General features: G+C 37.2%; 1 protein-coding gene across 1 annotated transcript in view; it reads left to right on the top strand.

Annotated features, from left to right (window-relative positions):
- Positions 1 to 7,517: 7,517 nt before the first annotated feature.
- Hr4 (Hormone receptor 4) overlaps positions 7,518 to 16,247 on the top strand; it is a 92,153-nt gene continuing 83,423 nt past the window's right edge. The window contains exons 1-2 of the mRNA XM_021332154.3: positions 7,518 to 7,821; positions 8,726 to 8,813. The gene's annotated coding sequence lies outside the window, so the exon portion shown is untranslated. The remainder of the gene's footprint in view (positions 7,822 to 8,725; positions 8,814 to 16,247) is intronic.

Raw genomic sequence — 16,247 nt, forward strand, 5'->3', positions numbered from 1 at the left:
GAAGCTGACCTGATGATGGAGACCAGAGAGGGTCGAGGGAACTCGACAACTGAATATGTAAACTACCTCGTGTTTGGGCTTATATTATAACATCCATTAGACACCGACTTCTAGGCCGATGCACCTAAAATTCGTTTTTTTTTTTACTTTTTAGTGTTTTTGGAAGTCGGTTTATGTTTATATAAATAACTCAGTGGAAAGGTTACTGACGCTGTCGGTCCGTGGATGGGTGACCATCTTGTCATAAGGAGTTCTTCCGTGTTTCGGAAGGCACGGTACACTGTAAGTCCCGGCTGTCATTTGAACGTCTTTGGCAGTCGCTACATGTAGTTAGAAGGCAGTACGTCTGACAACAAGTCATACTTAGGTGTAATCCGTAGCCCGGGTAACTGATTTAGGAAGTCAGATTGGCAGTCGCTCCTTGTAATAACACTGGTACTCAGCTGCATCTGTTCTGAAAACCAACCTCAACATAGGTGGGGAAATTGCAGGAAAGTAGGTGATGAATATAAATTATCTTGAATTTTGGTAGATATAAATAGCAATACGGTATTTTAACAACTCTGTATAACCTTTTCGTTTTAAATTTTGTACCAAATATATAACGTTTCCTTTACATGGAACCACAACATGCTAACTAATTACTAACAACTATTGCAGCCGACAGTTGATATGTGTTAAACGTTGAAAACGATACCATAACGCAAGTGTAATTTACACGAACCTACTATCATCAAAAACATGTAGTTAAGTTGGCATGCAGCAGTTTTAAAAACCGTACCTACTAACTTAATAGTTAGTGGAATATACCAAGACAGTTGAATTATCGTGTCGCAGGACAGGTGGCATCTCTCAATCTAACTTACGAGTGTGTAACACGTAAAATGAGAAAGTAAAAGCACGACGACAAGACTGTATCCTTTGACAAATAGTCCCTGAAGGGAGGAGGGCGATGCCCAAATATTGGGTGAACAACCTCTTAATGCTTTGAGGAGACATTTTATTTTTACACCGCGTATCTACGACTGTGGACACGATAGAATTGGACATATTAAATGGAGAAGTTTTTAATAGAGCGCGCAGTAAGGACGCGCTTTTCAAAGTCACGTCGAGATTTCCCGGTGCGTTTACCTACATACATTTTCTGGGAAGTGCGTCATTGTGGAGCTGCCGAGTGACACACACGCTCATAGTTCGTCGGCTGACAGCGTATGAACGAAAATATCGTCGTTATCAACGTCTAATTATAGAGGGAACTCCGCTCGAGTCAAGGGTACGTTAACTCCTCCAAGTTCAAAGGTCACGGAGGTCAGGGCTGAACCAAATTCGCCACAAACTTCACAACAAATTCTATTCTCTCAATGAATGTTCAACGTTCTTTTGTCTGCTGACATTTAATATGGGAAATACATTTCCTTATCCAGGTGTGTTTATCTTTTAGGCGTCTCCGAGTAAAAAAAGTATCCATAAAAGTAAACACATAAAAATGTATAGGTAAATATAATAATTAAGAAATGGTTTTATTTCTGTTTCCTCTTTCTTTTGTCAATGCAACGAATTCCTGTCGGCCTACTATGCTTATATCAGAAAATGGTGACATTTCGACAATGGTTTTCCGGTGGTAGTATCGCGGTGTGTGTGCGTGTGTGCGTGAGTGTTCTTTATTGATGTGTGCGTCAGGATCGCGTTACAGCTGAAACTTGGGGCGCCTGCCGAAAAGTGCGGTCGTCGACCCGGTCAGGAGCCCGGCCGTAGAGCGCGCGCAACCCTCATTGATACTTTGTCTAAAGTATCGATAGTCTAACTGTTGTATGATAAATTAGAAAATTATGAGGTAAGTTCCAAATTTTGTAAGCCTTGGCCAGGTATTGTAGTTCACAAAAATATATCCTTCTTAACTTTCGTAATATTATTAGAGCCCGAAATCACAATTGTGTTAGGTAATACTAGCTGTCTTCCCGTAGAGGCACCCGCGTCCCGTGGGAACTTCTTCCCGGAACCGGATAAAATATGGCCTTTATTACTCGACGATAGACTACATAGCTTCCCAATTGGGACTTTTTTTAAACTTTCAAACAAAAAATGTTTCTTCTGTATTATGGGAATATAGATTAAAAAGGCATGACATTTTTTGTTAATTTTTTTTTAAGTTAGTTTTAATCACAAGCGTTATTCGTAAAACAATCCAAAACATGATTCGAAAAATACATGCAATAACAAGTCCATTCGCTTCTAAAATAAACAGAACGAACTCAAAACAGTACACAAAGTACCGTAAATCCCTCCAAGTATCAACTCACTTCGCGCACGCTACACAACTCGGTGATATATTTGGTGACATTGAACTGAGTCCATTGCCAACGACCTCTCTCCTCGGGGAAGCGCGGTTTGCGTAATCGCTCCTGCGTACTGTAGACTCCGACATAACAAACACGCACACAGACGTAATACACGCACACTCTTACATGGCGTCATGAACCCTGATAACATTAGTAGTAATAAAAATCAAATATGGAAATAAATTATAGTTCGATGTAATTACGTTATTTTGTAGGAAACGGAAGGAATTCGTGTTAATTGATATTTTACTGATAATAGCTTTATTTTTGTAGTGGTAACGCTGATACGGTTTTAGGGGTGGATTTTTTTTAAAAAAGGTCAATGACCCGCTACAAAGGTCAATAGTGTCTTGGCCAATATTTTGAAACATTTTATGTAGTTTCTTTCGAAACGCTATTTAGCATATCGGAAGCTGGGTTTCTTTGAAAAACTGGGTAAATGTGGGCTGGAGAACAAAACGTGGATGACTTATAAATAACAAATGACTATCGATGTTTTTTCTAAAGAGTGCGTATTGCTTTGTAATGTTTTAATGACCCTAATGAACAGGTGTTTTGTGCCTACACGTAATAAGGAAATTCTGTTGTATTAAATGATATTTCTATTCTACATAACTTGAGGGCTTTAACCTGAAGACAATCTGGTATTGCTTTTATTTATACTTTAGTGTGCATATTTTCTTTTTCTCTATTTATTATGAGTTTCTATTTTTTGCACATTATCTTGACGTTATAGTTCTGTATATATAAATGTTATAATACTAGTTCTGCCGGCGGTTGCATCGTTTTCCTGAGGCCGTTTTCCGTTCTTCCCACACCTGAAAAATTAGTAGTCTCATAAAAAATACTCTAACATAATTGTTTGGCTATATTACTGTCAAGCTTCATCAAAATCCGATGGCACGAGAAGTGTTAAGTGACAAGTATCCTAATACTCATATAGACTCATACCCTAATATTTGCTGAGTAAATATTTTAGCGTGCTAAATTTTATTTGGCATTCTTATTAAAACTTTTTCACTTGTCTGTTTTAAAAAGTTTTCTTTCTCTCTCGATGTGATTTATTTTTGATTCCGAAATAATATCTCCAACTTTGTCAATGACCGATATGAAAGAATGAAAATATCTTCAACTAGCTACCAGTAAACTATCACAAAACAAAACTTTTCAAAGACCACAATATTATCTAAAACATAAGACATAAAAATAACTATTAAACATGTCTCATTAGAATAACCAGTTGTGGATCAGTTAAAATCGATAAATAAACAAGTAATAAATATTCATTAATTAATAAGTAAAAGTTGTTCTCTAATTTTTACCACGCATATTTAATCCTTTTTAGGGTTCCGTAGCCAAAATGGCAAAAACGGAACCCTTATAGTTTCGTCATGTCCGTCTGTCCGTCTGTCCGTCTGTCCGTCTGTCACAGCCGATTTACTCGGAAACTATAAGTACTACAGTGATGAAATTTGATGGGAATATGTGTTGTATGAACCGCTACAAAAATATGACACTAAATAGTAAAAAAAAGAATTGGGGGTGGGGCCCCCCATACATGTAACTGAGGGATGAATTTTTTTTTTTCGATATACATACCCGTGTGGGGTATCAATGGAAAGGTCTTTTAAAATGATATAACGTTTTCTAAAAAACATTTTTCTTAAAGTGAACGGTTTTTGAGATATCAGCTCTCAAAGTCGTAAAAAGTATGTCCCCCCCCCTCTATTTTTATAACTACGGGGTATAAAATTCTAAAAAAAATAGAGGTGATGCATGCTAATTAACTCTTTCAACGATTTTTGGTTTGATCAAAGTATCTCTTATAGTTTTTGAGATAAGTTGATTTAACTGTAATTTACGGAACCCTTCGTGCACGAGTCCGACTCGCACTTGGCCGGTTTTTTATTTTAATTTATGTCATGATGGCAATTTATATTAAGGTCCTTGAATTCCTATTAAGAATCAATACTGGTAATTTGACATTCTTCAAATCTCTGGTGACTCATTAACGAAAGAATGCGATTTGTGATTAAACTATATCAAGCAGCCTTGGAAAGCAATCACTTGATCTGTACAGCCTTTGAAATTACGATCTATAAGTATTTTCTCCCTTCGGCCCTAAAATATTTTGTCTCAAGACCATGCCAAGTTACCCGATTCTCGTTTTTTAGAGGAAATTTTAAGCAAATTAAAATATAAGCACATTTTATATTTTTTTAATTCTACTGAGAGATTTTCCTAGATTTTGTACCTACGCAGAACTAAAAATCTACTTTGGCATGTCTCATTTCGCCTTCTTAATAGGTTATTGACATCGACCGAGATTTGGGATCTAAACGGCATGTTTTTGACAAATCCCTAATAGATAAACCTAAACGTAAAGTAAATGGAAACATCGACTTTAACTGTAACACAAATAAGTTAGATTATACCAAGATAAAATATTGCATGTATTCTAAACCGTCAAGCACACAGTAACCTGTCAATTCTAATCTAAAGGAATTAAATCAAAAACATTCAAACCTCGAAATAAGGAAAAGAAGGAAAACAAAGTAGTACAGATTTTTGTTATTTGGTCGTTGAACTTTCTTTTTAAAACAAAGTTGTTGTTACGATTTGGACAAGGTCAATAACTGCCGACAAATATCTGCACTTTACTAACGACTGTACTGATAACGCCAATTAAGTTATTGTTTAAAGAAATAACTATATAACAAACAACACTGGTTCGAAAATACTTAAATATTTGAAAATATTTAATTTTGATTATTTTATCGTCAAGGAAGGTCAAGAGAGAAGCTACAAGAATTTAATTGTAAGAGGTCAAGAATCTTAGTCTACTGAAAACTAAAAAAGATAAATTAAACCGGAAAATGGATCTGAAAAGATATCTCAATCTTTTAAGATACTCAATTCTAATCGCCATCGATCAAAGTTTCTACTTAAGAAAAATTTTGGACGTATGTATTTTCACGTTGGCTTGACCTGACTTCTATGCCCAAAAGTCGGGTAATGACCGACTCCGGAAACTGACTGCAAGCTATACCGAACTGCCGATGTAACGGGACTACACAACAAAAGTAATTACTTACTTCTATTTTATACTACGTAATGCTTCAATAGATTGCACCTAGAGGTATATTGTATCTACTTAAATGGGAAGGTTTAATGAGTACCGTGTGCTGGTGTAGCATGGGAATTTTCTTCAGTTGTAAGAGTATCCGCAAAATGCAGACTAAACTTGCTTATAAACCGTTGATGACAAAATTTTTTTTTGAAGAAAATCTTGATTTCAGTCAAAATTTTTTGTCGGTCTGATACCAGTTAAACACCTGATATCTGTAATGTGCGTACTACCACTGCGTGTGCGTACTATATGTATCTTCGTACTGACTTATGAGTCTAAATCAACTATCGGCTGATTGAAAGTTTGCCGTGTGAGGGTACGCTAATAAATCCTTCGACAGGCTAAATATATTCGAAAATCAGGTTCTTATGTCCTTCATAGACGTAAAAGTTTTGATGATTTCAAAAATTTCCGAAATATGTCTATGTTTTCTACTGTTTCGGTTCTCAAATAGGAAATAATTCTATGATAAAATAATCCTTCCACAAAAAAATCTTGCTACCAAGTAATATTTCTATTTATACTATCTTTCAAAGGCGGAAGTAAGAGGATTAATTTCTATGGATACAATTTTGTTTGGAAACTCGTTAAAATGATGTCCTCCTAGCCGATTATCGGCTACGGCGGCTGTTCTCATTTCAGGAGATCAGCCAATTGCGCAGGACATATTATAGTGCACAAGCATTTGCGCAGACACAGGTGCACTCCCTATTCCTTCACTCTCATAACCCGATGGGACGGCAAATCCGACACGACCGGAGAGAGATCAGGCGCAGGACCGACATTTACGTGCTCTCCGATGCACGGGTGTATCAATCACCAAATTCCAGGCTCCGGGCTGCTTTGTGAAAGTCTTCTAAAACCCACAAAGCGATTTCGGCCCGACTCGGGAATCGAACCCGAGACCTCGTGCTCAGCAGCCGCACTTGCGACAGCTAGACCAACGAGGCAGGTCTCGTTAAAATATCTGCCTAGTAACTAGCAGATTTTTTCAGTACTTAGCAAGTTTATTATGGTTTGCTATATCATAAAGAACCACGTAATGGAACCAGAAATATATAGTGTGTGAAAAAAAAAATGAGAAAAACCTATTTTTCCGACATGTGAAGTTTAGTACTTGTCCCAAACAAACTATTAAATCATAATAAAGGTCATGCCCCACGCTGACTAATACAATATTTTAGGCAATTTCCCTGCCCTGACCGATTTGCGATCATAAAGGTCAACGAATTGGAATACCTATTGTCGTTTACAGTTTAAAACGTACGAAGGATCTAGTTTAATTAATGTAAACTTAAATTTTGCAATAGTGTCGACTTTCTATACTAAAAGTAGGAATGTTTTGGTTGAGTAGCAAACAGTTTGCTCAAGGTTGCAGGGCGTGCCGTTGTATTGCCCCCGCGAGGTGCGCTCGCCTAGACCGCGACCACTTTCACTCTCCACCGAGACCATTGGAGACCATTATAGAACCGCTTCACTTGCTGTAATAGTCGCATCACTGTTTAGATTGACGGTGAAACCTGACACGCCGCACTACATGCATTTCGTACAACCTTGTCGTTGCACTATTGCAATTTTTTCATCAGGATCCAATTACAAGATCTAGGGAGGTCTAACAGATAAATCTGTTTGCACAAGTATTATATGACAATACACAAAGCAAATAGCAAACTCAATGATGCTCTACAGCGTAAGAAAAACAAATGAACACCACCGGTGTCAACGACCGTGCGCTGCACGTAAGATTCGGACAGATGAGAATATTTACCATCCGCATACTTTCATACATTCAGATTGCAGTTTACATGCTGTGAATTTTAATCGCATTGCCGAATGTACTGAGACGAAATGAGAGGTCGGAACTGAAGCGTGGTCCTGGCGATGTTGCATAAACCTGTTGAGACAATGAAGCATAAAGAGTGGTGCGAACACATGTGCAGTGTGGTCGCGTGAGGAAAGCGTCGCTGGGTCGTGTGTTGCGGGTCTGATTCCCGGCGGAAGGGTCCCGGAGGAACGCTCCAGGCGGGGTGGTGCGGCAGTGTGCCGGTCAGTCACCGCTGTGCCGGCGCGCCGCGCGCTCGCTACTGTCGTCTTGCGTCGCTCCACGCCGCGGTGCTATTGTTCCGAGTAGTCGACACCTCCTATGTTTATCTGCTACCCTGGTACGCATGGCACGTCTAGTATGAACTTGTGACGTGATCTTTCTGTTTTTCAGACTAGTGCCTCTATCTTTCAGTGGATTGTGACCGTTTATGTGTAAGATAGTGGAAAGTGACTTACTACCGAGGATTTTTGTTACCGAGGATTTTTTCGGGAATGCTGCAGAGGAAACTCCTGCAGTGATATCTTCAGGTTGTTGTTTTGGAAAGTTCATTATAATATTAAGTGGACAACTCAATCGTATTTAAAATAGGAGCAATAACACGTCCATAACAATAATATTTTCATTTGCTAGATAATTTGAGGAAGTGTAGTTTGCAAATGACCAGAAGCTTCGTGTGACCTGTAGACAAAATAGTTCGAAAAGATTGCGGTCTTTTGCTTCCTATAAAATGACGGATTACCAAAATAATTATCTCGTACAGTACATGTACTATAACATCAAGTTAAAATGATTAATTTATATTAATTACGTGATTTCCTTGTTTAATGTAATTTCGTAGATAACAAATAATTCTGCAACATATTTATTATTGTTTTTATCAAAGTTCGTGGTTAAAAGTACCTACAGTTATTTTCAGGCCATACTAATAGTAGCTAGCTACGTAGCAGCAATAAGTTTTGATATTGAATAAACGATTTTTTATTTTCTATATTATCACATTTTAGATATGATTTAGATTTTGCGAATTCAAAAAGATTTGTGCCTACTGTCCCAACCTGCATTTTGAACCCATCGGGAAGTTGGTATCTTTTTGTATCGATTGTCGCGATTTCTAGTAAAATATTGAATGTAAACAATCATTCCGTGTGTCAATATGTATTATGACGACATCAACTTTGGGCATTAATCACATTTCTTGCACGTGACGTCAAAAAGACCAAATTCATTCTCAATATTACGACACAATTACTGCTAATTACATTTAATTTTACCAAAAAAAATATAACGAAAGCCCTATTTCTTCTCTTACTTCAATTACAACAATATAGCTTAATTCGAAATGTCCTTGATTGACGAAAAATAATAACTACTTGCTTATTTCAGTGTTACCCACAAAATATGAAAGAACTAAAGTATGAATTGTCCTTTCAGCCGTCAAGACTTCCTACCTTTACTCAACACCTGAAGAGATGAGGGAAAAAGGCTGAACGGATACCTCGGCGGCTAAAGAATAAAAAATGTAAGTACTAGCTATAATATTTTACTGCCTAAACCCTTTTACACGCGGATTGGTCCACTCGACCCTACCCGGTACCTATATGTACCGCAAAATTCAAAGGTGCCTTCCCTATATTGGCTGAAGAAAAACGTTTGTAAATCTTAGAAGAATGTTGTCTGATCTCCAGTATTAATGTGTAAGAAATAGTTTACTTAGATGATGGAAATGTAATAATTGTTTTTACGTTTGGTTGCAAATTTTTAATGGATACATAATGGTATGTTGCGCACTACAGCCTCGATTTACAGACAAGAGATCTGAGAATGTCGTCAGGCTATCCGTAGCGTTGATCTGTAGTAGGTATGCGTGTATTCTGTGCTCATCTATAGATGCTGTGTGATTCTTATAAGATGGACTTTGTCACAGCCAAATCAATGAGGTTTAAATCAAATCAAATAATTTTTTTATCAATGAGTTTTGATGAATGATTCATTTAGCATTTGCATGTGTATAAAATAATTGAGGCGTTTTCATATGAATTGATGCTAATTATGATAAGAAATACGACTTTTCGTTCGTTTCGTTTTCGTTTGCCACTTTACGAATTACCACCTTCCGACAGTAGTTTCACCTCCATCCCGTGGGAACTACTTCTCGCACCTGGATCAAAGTAGCTTATATAAATGAGCTATGTAACACTGAAATATTTTTTCAAATTCAACCAGCAATTCCTAAAATTAGCGCGTTCAAACCAAAAGCTTTAGGTAAACATAATAAATCCCAATTTACTCGTAAGACAGTACCACCAAAATAATCCTAATTACTCATCTAAAGTATTTCTGAACGGAATCATGTGAGCTAGTACATTACACTGGTGACGATAGCAAATGAACCACGACCACGAGATGTACGAACAAGACTATGAAATCATCATGACGATTCGACGCGTACGCCGACGCGAAACGTCACTGGTTACGTACACCGTTAAAATGCGAATGTATTTTTAACTGACATGTTTTAATTAGGTTGAGGTGATCAATTTTTTTTGTAAAGATTTGTGTTTATTTTTATGTCTACTTTTGGGCTTGAACGAAGAGCTAGATAAAATTGAGAGCAATGACTGCAATTTGCAAAACTCTTAACTCAACTCTTTAACAACAATTAACTCTATAATCTTTTAATAATTACAAAAAAACTTTGCAAAAAATAATTTGAAAATATAGTTGCATATAGGTATTATGTCTATAAATAGTATTATATTATTGTTGTAAATAAATAATAATACAAGTAAAAAAAATCGACTTATTTAAGTGAAAATAAAAACCAATGGCTAACTGTGACGGAAGATAAGTATCACAGTTTAGCTTGAGATATTTCATGCTCATGTTTTTAGGAAAATTATTTATTGTTGCACTTAAGAGCAGTTTCTATTCAGCCTTATTAGGTGACACTCGAGGAAAGTATATCGCTGCTTTCATTGGGGCTTTATGCTGTAGACTGTAAATTCAGGTTAAATTGTACCCGATTTCTTTTGAAGTTATAGTAAGAACAATTCTTTACACACTTTTCCAGCGTTCAGTTTCCGAACTATCTACCTTTTACATACTATACAAATCGCAACGTTACTATTGTACACCTATGCACTTGATGTTTTGTCAAAAAATCTTAAAAACTATGGACTTCGACCTAAACTGAAAATTACCCTTATATCCCATACAAACACTGGTGAAAATCTTTTCATACAAGTGCCTATAACCAATATCTAAACTTAATTAAAATCGTGCAAACGAAGGCAAACCTATTCTGTAAACTGTTTATCGAGCTAATATTGTTCAGTTTCAAATGAGAATGCACCTGCAGTTACCCGTAAAAGTACCTACATGAAGTATTAAATTACTATGTTTTGTTCTTCAAGTGATTAATAACAATTCAATGTAATATTTATAATACTTTGCACAATTGCACATTCTTGAGCGGTCCTTCAACTCGGTGACATGAGATAAAATCGTCGTGAACTTTATATGCACGTGGTTTTGGAGACCTCTTCCAGTACGCAATACTTATCTGTGTAATTTAATTTGTAATCTGTATGCTTCCTTTTTTGGTTTTTGTAGCGGGGATTTTAAATATGCTGTATTATTATGGTCAGTGCAGTGAGATAATTCTTTAAAAAATAATCTGGTAGTGGAGATAAATGAAGTATTTGAATAGTCTTAAAAGTTATAAATAACATTAATTTATTTATGGTCAGACGTACTATTTAAACATTAAAAATAGTTATTTACTTTGGTCACATATTTCGACACTTCAGCCACTAAAATAGTCATGACGAAACAATTTGTCAGTACCAGTCTATAGATCTTACAGCAGTAGAATTTAATTAGCAAATAAATAAGCTAGTACAAATATCAGGCTGTCTATCATTTAAGAAACGGCGGTAATATCCTAAATAACCTCGAATTGTCAGTCAGCGTCAGTCAGTCACAGCTTGTGTTTACATCGGATACAGTTTTCCTAATAAAATCTAAAATCAATCTGCAATACATTTTCCGTTAAATAACTTTGCATATCTGAAGTTTGACGAACTGCTAAGCATTGTTATGCAAAGTGGTAATGCTGCCCATAGGGTACAATCCAGTAATTTCTCATCACATCGATTTAAATTAGATGTAAGTACAATGTTTCAATTACATTCTAACTACTCAACACTTGCGCAATGTTAGTGCCTCTAGACTTCTCTAGTGTCATGTTCAGCTATAACACACACCACTTAACGACGACTATAATGAATAAATTGGAAAAGCTTTCCATAGTTAACTGTTCCCTCGACGAACTTTTACTCTCACAGATCCAGTTAAAATTTTATCAGCAAATGAGCTTACACAACGAGTATTATTTAAAAACATATTAACTCTCGTTACGCGTACTCAATTTTAGATATTAGTTGAAACTATAAATGTGTTCTAAACAAAATTATTCTGCGAAACTATTACCGGCCAGTATATACACGCACAACGCATTCTAAGCGTGAGCTGCGAGCAATAATAGATCTATTAGTTATAGAGTTACGATATGGAATTGCGTGGCGATCCTCGATGCATTGTTGCAGGAATAATGCACTGACGGCAGTAGTTTACGAGGTCTTTCACCGGCCACATTATATAGGTCAGTTAGATTAGCAACGCTCCCCGCGCTCTCGACTAGTACTCGTAGCTATCGCTATGAAAATTATGTGTTTTTTCTACGCGATTAGAAATTTCCATACTTCGAATAAAGGTTGAAGTTACGCAGCGCGAGAATCATCTAATCATTCGTTTATAGCAACAAATGTCCTCGTACTAGTGAGAGTAAACATGAGATAAGTACACAAACATTATAAAATGGTCACACCTGTGATTGTGCGAAGGGTTAGCGGAGGGTTCCTATTGTGTGACTGTGTACGTGAGGGGTTGAATGTGGAAGAGACGCATCTATGACCATTAATTGAGTACACGGCCAAACTGCGTCTTATTCTAACATTTTGAACTCGTTTTCTAATGGATGACCTTAAAGTACCGATACAAAGAATTAGTTTTAAGTATTTTTTCACTTTAGTATTCCAGTTAGACCTCCCTTGTATATGTTCGTGTAAGCAAATTCTGATATTGTTTTAGACTTGTATCATTACTAGATCTGAAACGTGGGCGCAACACGAAAGGACAGCTTACAGATAAACCAGAGAATATCCTTGAGAATAAGTTACGTTTATTTTTTAAGATATCGTAAGTTATCGACTACGCCCACTCTTTAGTAAACAAGTAGTGATCTACTTTAAGTAATACCGTGATATCTACTTAATTTGAGGCTTGGTCGAGAACAATGTTTTAAAAATTGAAACGAAAGAGAAACTTCAAAACAAAATTGTGCAATAATGTAAAAATGAAATGAAAATTATTTTCGACTTCATTTTCTTAACAAAAGAAAGTCTGAAACAAACGCATAGTGACGCAAAAGGCAAGCCGTATACAATTTATAAAAATACGAGCCGTGAAAAGTAACTCTTATTAGAAACATCTGCATAAACGGAGCAACGTGATCACTTAACAGGTCATGTTAGTTTAAAATGTCCGTAACGGTCAATTCCCAGAAGAAAACTAGTATTTACATATAAAGATATTTGTACGGGACGACACAGTAACGTCAGTGGACCGCTCATCGTGACCGAATGTACGCAACATTCTTACCGAGACGAGATGATGTCGACGTCAAATTTTACCCAGCGCCGACGCACTGGATCGTCCCTTATAAATAGACCTCATGAAGGCGTCGCAGAAATACTAGGTTAACGATTTCCTTCGACGCTCTGCTCCTAAGGTCTGCGCCCTCGATACCAGCAGCATTGTTTCTGCTTCTTATCGAGTTATTATTGTGGCACATATTATACACCCATTAATTTACTGTTTTCATGTCCCACATCTAAGCAATCAATGTTACTTCACTGATACGCAAACTATTATAAGCTTTACTTTTGCATTAAGTGGGCCAGAGAAAATCTCGGTCGTTAGAGCTCGAAGGAGGAAACAGGCTCCTTATGAAGCTGTAAATGAAATTTCTCAGAGTCGGGAGTTAGCCAAATCGCTTCTCCGCTCCGAAAATATTAAGTTGGTCCCTTTTAATCAAAACATCCGTTCGCAAAATGAAATTCTAAGCCATTGCTCTTTGCGCAAGTATTTTTTCATATAATTTGGTGCCGACTACTAATATCTGTTGAGCGAAATTGCAAGTTGATTGGATATTACGTGTTAATTAGGTAATATTAGCCAAAATTCGTGAGATATATCATTTAATTGGGATCTGAATGAAGTGTTCGACAGCCTCTCGCAGGTTCTAGAGACAGTACTGATTTATTGTGGAAATGATGGCGTTCCGCAAGCCTCCAGACTAGGCCCGCCCCACTTTCAGGAGGTCGCCGCCCGATCGTGAACTCTGCACTCGGTTCGATCGCTACCGCCCTCGTGTTTTTTATTATTTCAACCGTTTTGGGCCTATGCAGACTATTCTTGAAATTGTTTTCATAATTATCAAGCCCATCCTTTACATATGTAGAGGTGTATTCAAAATTTTCTGTAAATGTTAATATTACTATAGGTACGGGGGTAAGGAAAAATTGGCTCTAGCTAAATATCAACGAACTTTTTTGCGTCGGTTATATTCAGACGTCATATTAGTCATTCATACCTGAGAACATATAAAGGTCATTTTAGTAGCTCAATGTTCCCGAGCTGAGGAAAGATTTCGTCAGCCACCCCATTGCGATTCGGCCAACCGCACGAGTCTGTGCGATGGGGTCAATGTCCGCGAGTGGTATATAGGTCAACTGAAGGCGCCTCGTCGTCTGTGTTATGTCAGCCAGGCTGTGCACGCTAATACCACGCGATTTTGGCTTTAACAACTTTTAGAAAACTCTTCCAAACTCGTTCCTCAAACAGGTATCGTCAATTTTTACTCCTTATTCTTTCATGACTTTTACGATCAACTCAATATTCAAACATACATAATTTCATAACCAGTTATTTATTCATGAATTATTTATAAAGTCGCCACAGGAAGGGGTTAAATCAAAACTGGATTATAGAACATTTCATGCAAAATATATCCCGATCGACCTGAATTAGAAAGCTAGACCGTTAGTGTCTATTGTTATTTAAAAATGCAACATTTGATATTTTGCGGCACGACAATAGCGTCGGTAACAATGGTCAATGAACCCGTAGGAAGTGGAGCTGGTTTAATTGTCAATTTTCCACATGTCTGATCACAACCTTAGGTTCGATGAGATACCTTAATTCAAATGCTTAGCAGCTGCCACGCATCATGAAGCAGCGAACACTTAACCTCATTTGTTGGTTAACTGCATTATAAAGCGACTAAGTTGCGGAGGAGTCGCGTGGTTGGGTTCGGTGGTGGAACATTAGATGTCTCTCGTTTGGTGGGATTATAGTGATGCATAGAGTGGTCGGCTGCTGCGCGCGGGCAAAAGGGAAAGTGTTCGGGGCTTCCTGCTCGCACGCGGAAGCGTTTAGTTTACTATACGTAACTGCATTTCGCGTCGCTGCACCGACTAGTGTTGCAACATCTACCGATGAGTCTAGTGTGAAAGGTATACTCACGGTCTAACTAAGACACTCATTTATCAGTCTGCAAGTCAAAATGCTATTAATATGGATTTTGCTGGTGGTGTTGCCAATAACTTTTTACGATAGGTAGCAGCAAGAGAATGAGTTAGTTACATCTAATAGAGCGATACATTTCAAAACTTGTTCGAATTTTGAGCAACCATCCGTCATTTCAAAAATTGATTACCTATCTTATCATTCATTCATTGCAAATTTCGAGCACTGAATAGAAGCTTACGGTAAAAGTTTCTCAAATATCCGGCAAAGCGCGTCGATGGGGAACCTTAAGCCGCTTATTAGAGCCGTCGTCATAAACCCCTGCACTCAACTCATCCGAAATTCACCGCAGACTTACGAAATATTCCAATCAATAAATCAAGAGAATTAGGCTAATTACAGAGTGTCGGAGCTAGCCTCGTCTCGAGGTACTTGCTCATCATCAACGGTTTTACTTTCGTTGAGCGGTCGCGTCACGTCATGCACTCTCGCCGACGCGGAAACAAGTCATCATCGTGTACACACACCACGATATCATAACTTATTGTTTGGGAAAATTACTATTATTTTACTATCAAGCATGATGAGAAAATTGCGTCGTAACATCTCAATTTCCAGCAAATGATTTATAAACTAAACCTGTTTTACGTAAATCAAATTGTTATTAAGATTTGATGAAACATTTAATTTAGCAAGCACGATTTTCGCAAACATAAAGTACTCAATAAAATATGTAGCCAGCTAAATTAATTCTATTACTTTCACTTTAGAACTAAAGCTCTAACAAATGAACAGTCGTAGCGATCACATTTTGAGATAGCACAGTTTCATTAATAAATAAAGTAATTATTCCGTTAGACCGACAACGAACACGCATCCGAGATCGTTAATCGCCTGTATTCATTACCGTGGCACAACAAAGCGTCGGTGTGAACTGTGGCCAGGCGTGCAGCCCGACTCTTCCGCATTTGCCTTGCACTTTCTCCGCCTCCGCTGCGCTTTGAATGTTTACTGCAGAATTATTTTACTGAAGGAAAACGCCGCGAGTGCAGCGCGAGAAATCTAATGCCTGCATTATGATCTTGATTACATCTGTTCTTATACTTATTCTTAATATGCTTATCCTTTTTATTGGAGTACGTGAGAGGCATGAATAAATTTATTTTTAGACTAGAAAACCGGAAGATTACAAAAAAAGAAAATTTTGTTGCAGTTCGCGTTGTGAAAAAATTATACAATATATTTAAATGGAATTGGTAATTTAAAAAGAAATCGTTACTGGCATAATGAAAGTTCTAAGAAA

Source organism: Helicoverpa armigera, chromosome 5 (genome assembly GCF_030705265.1).
Source record: "Helicoverpa armigera isolate CAAS_96S chromosome 5, ASM3070526v1, whole genome shotgun sequence".
NCBI lineage: Eukaryota > Metazoa > Arthropoda > Insecta > Lepidoptera > Noctuidae > Helicoverpa > Helicoverpa armigera.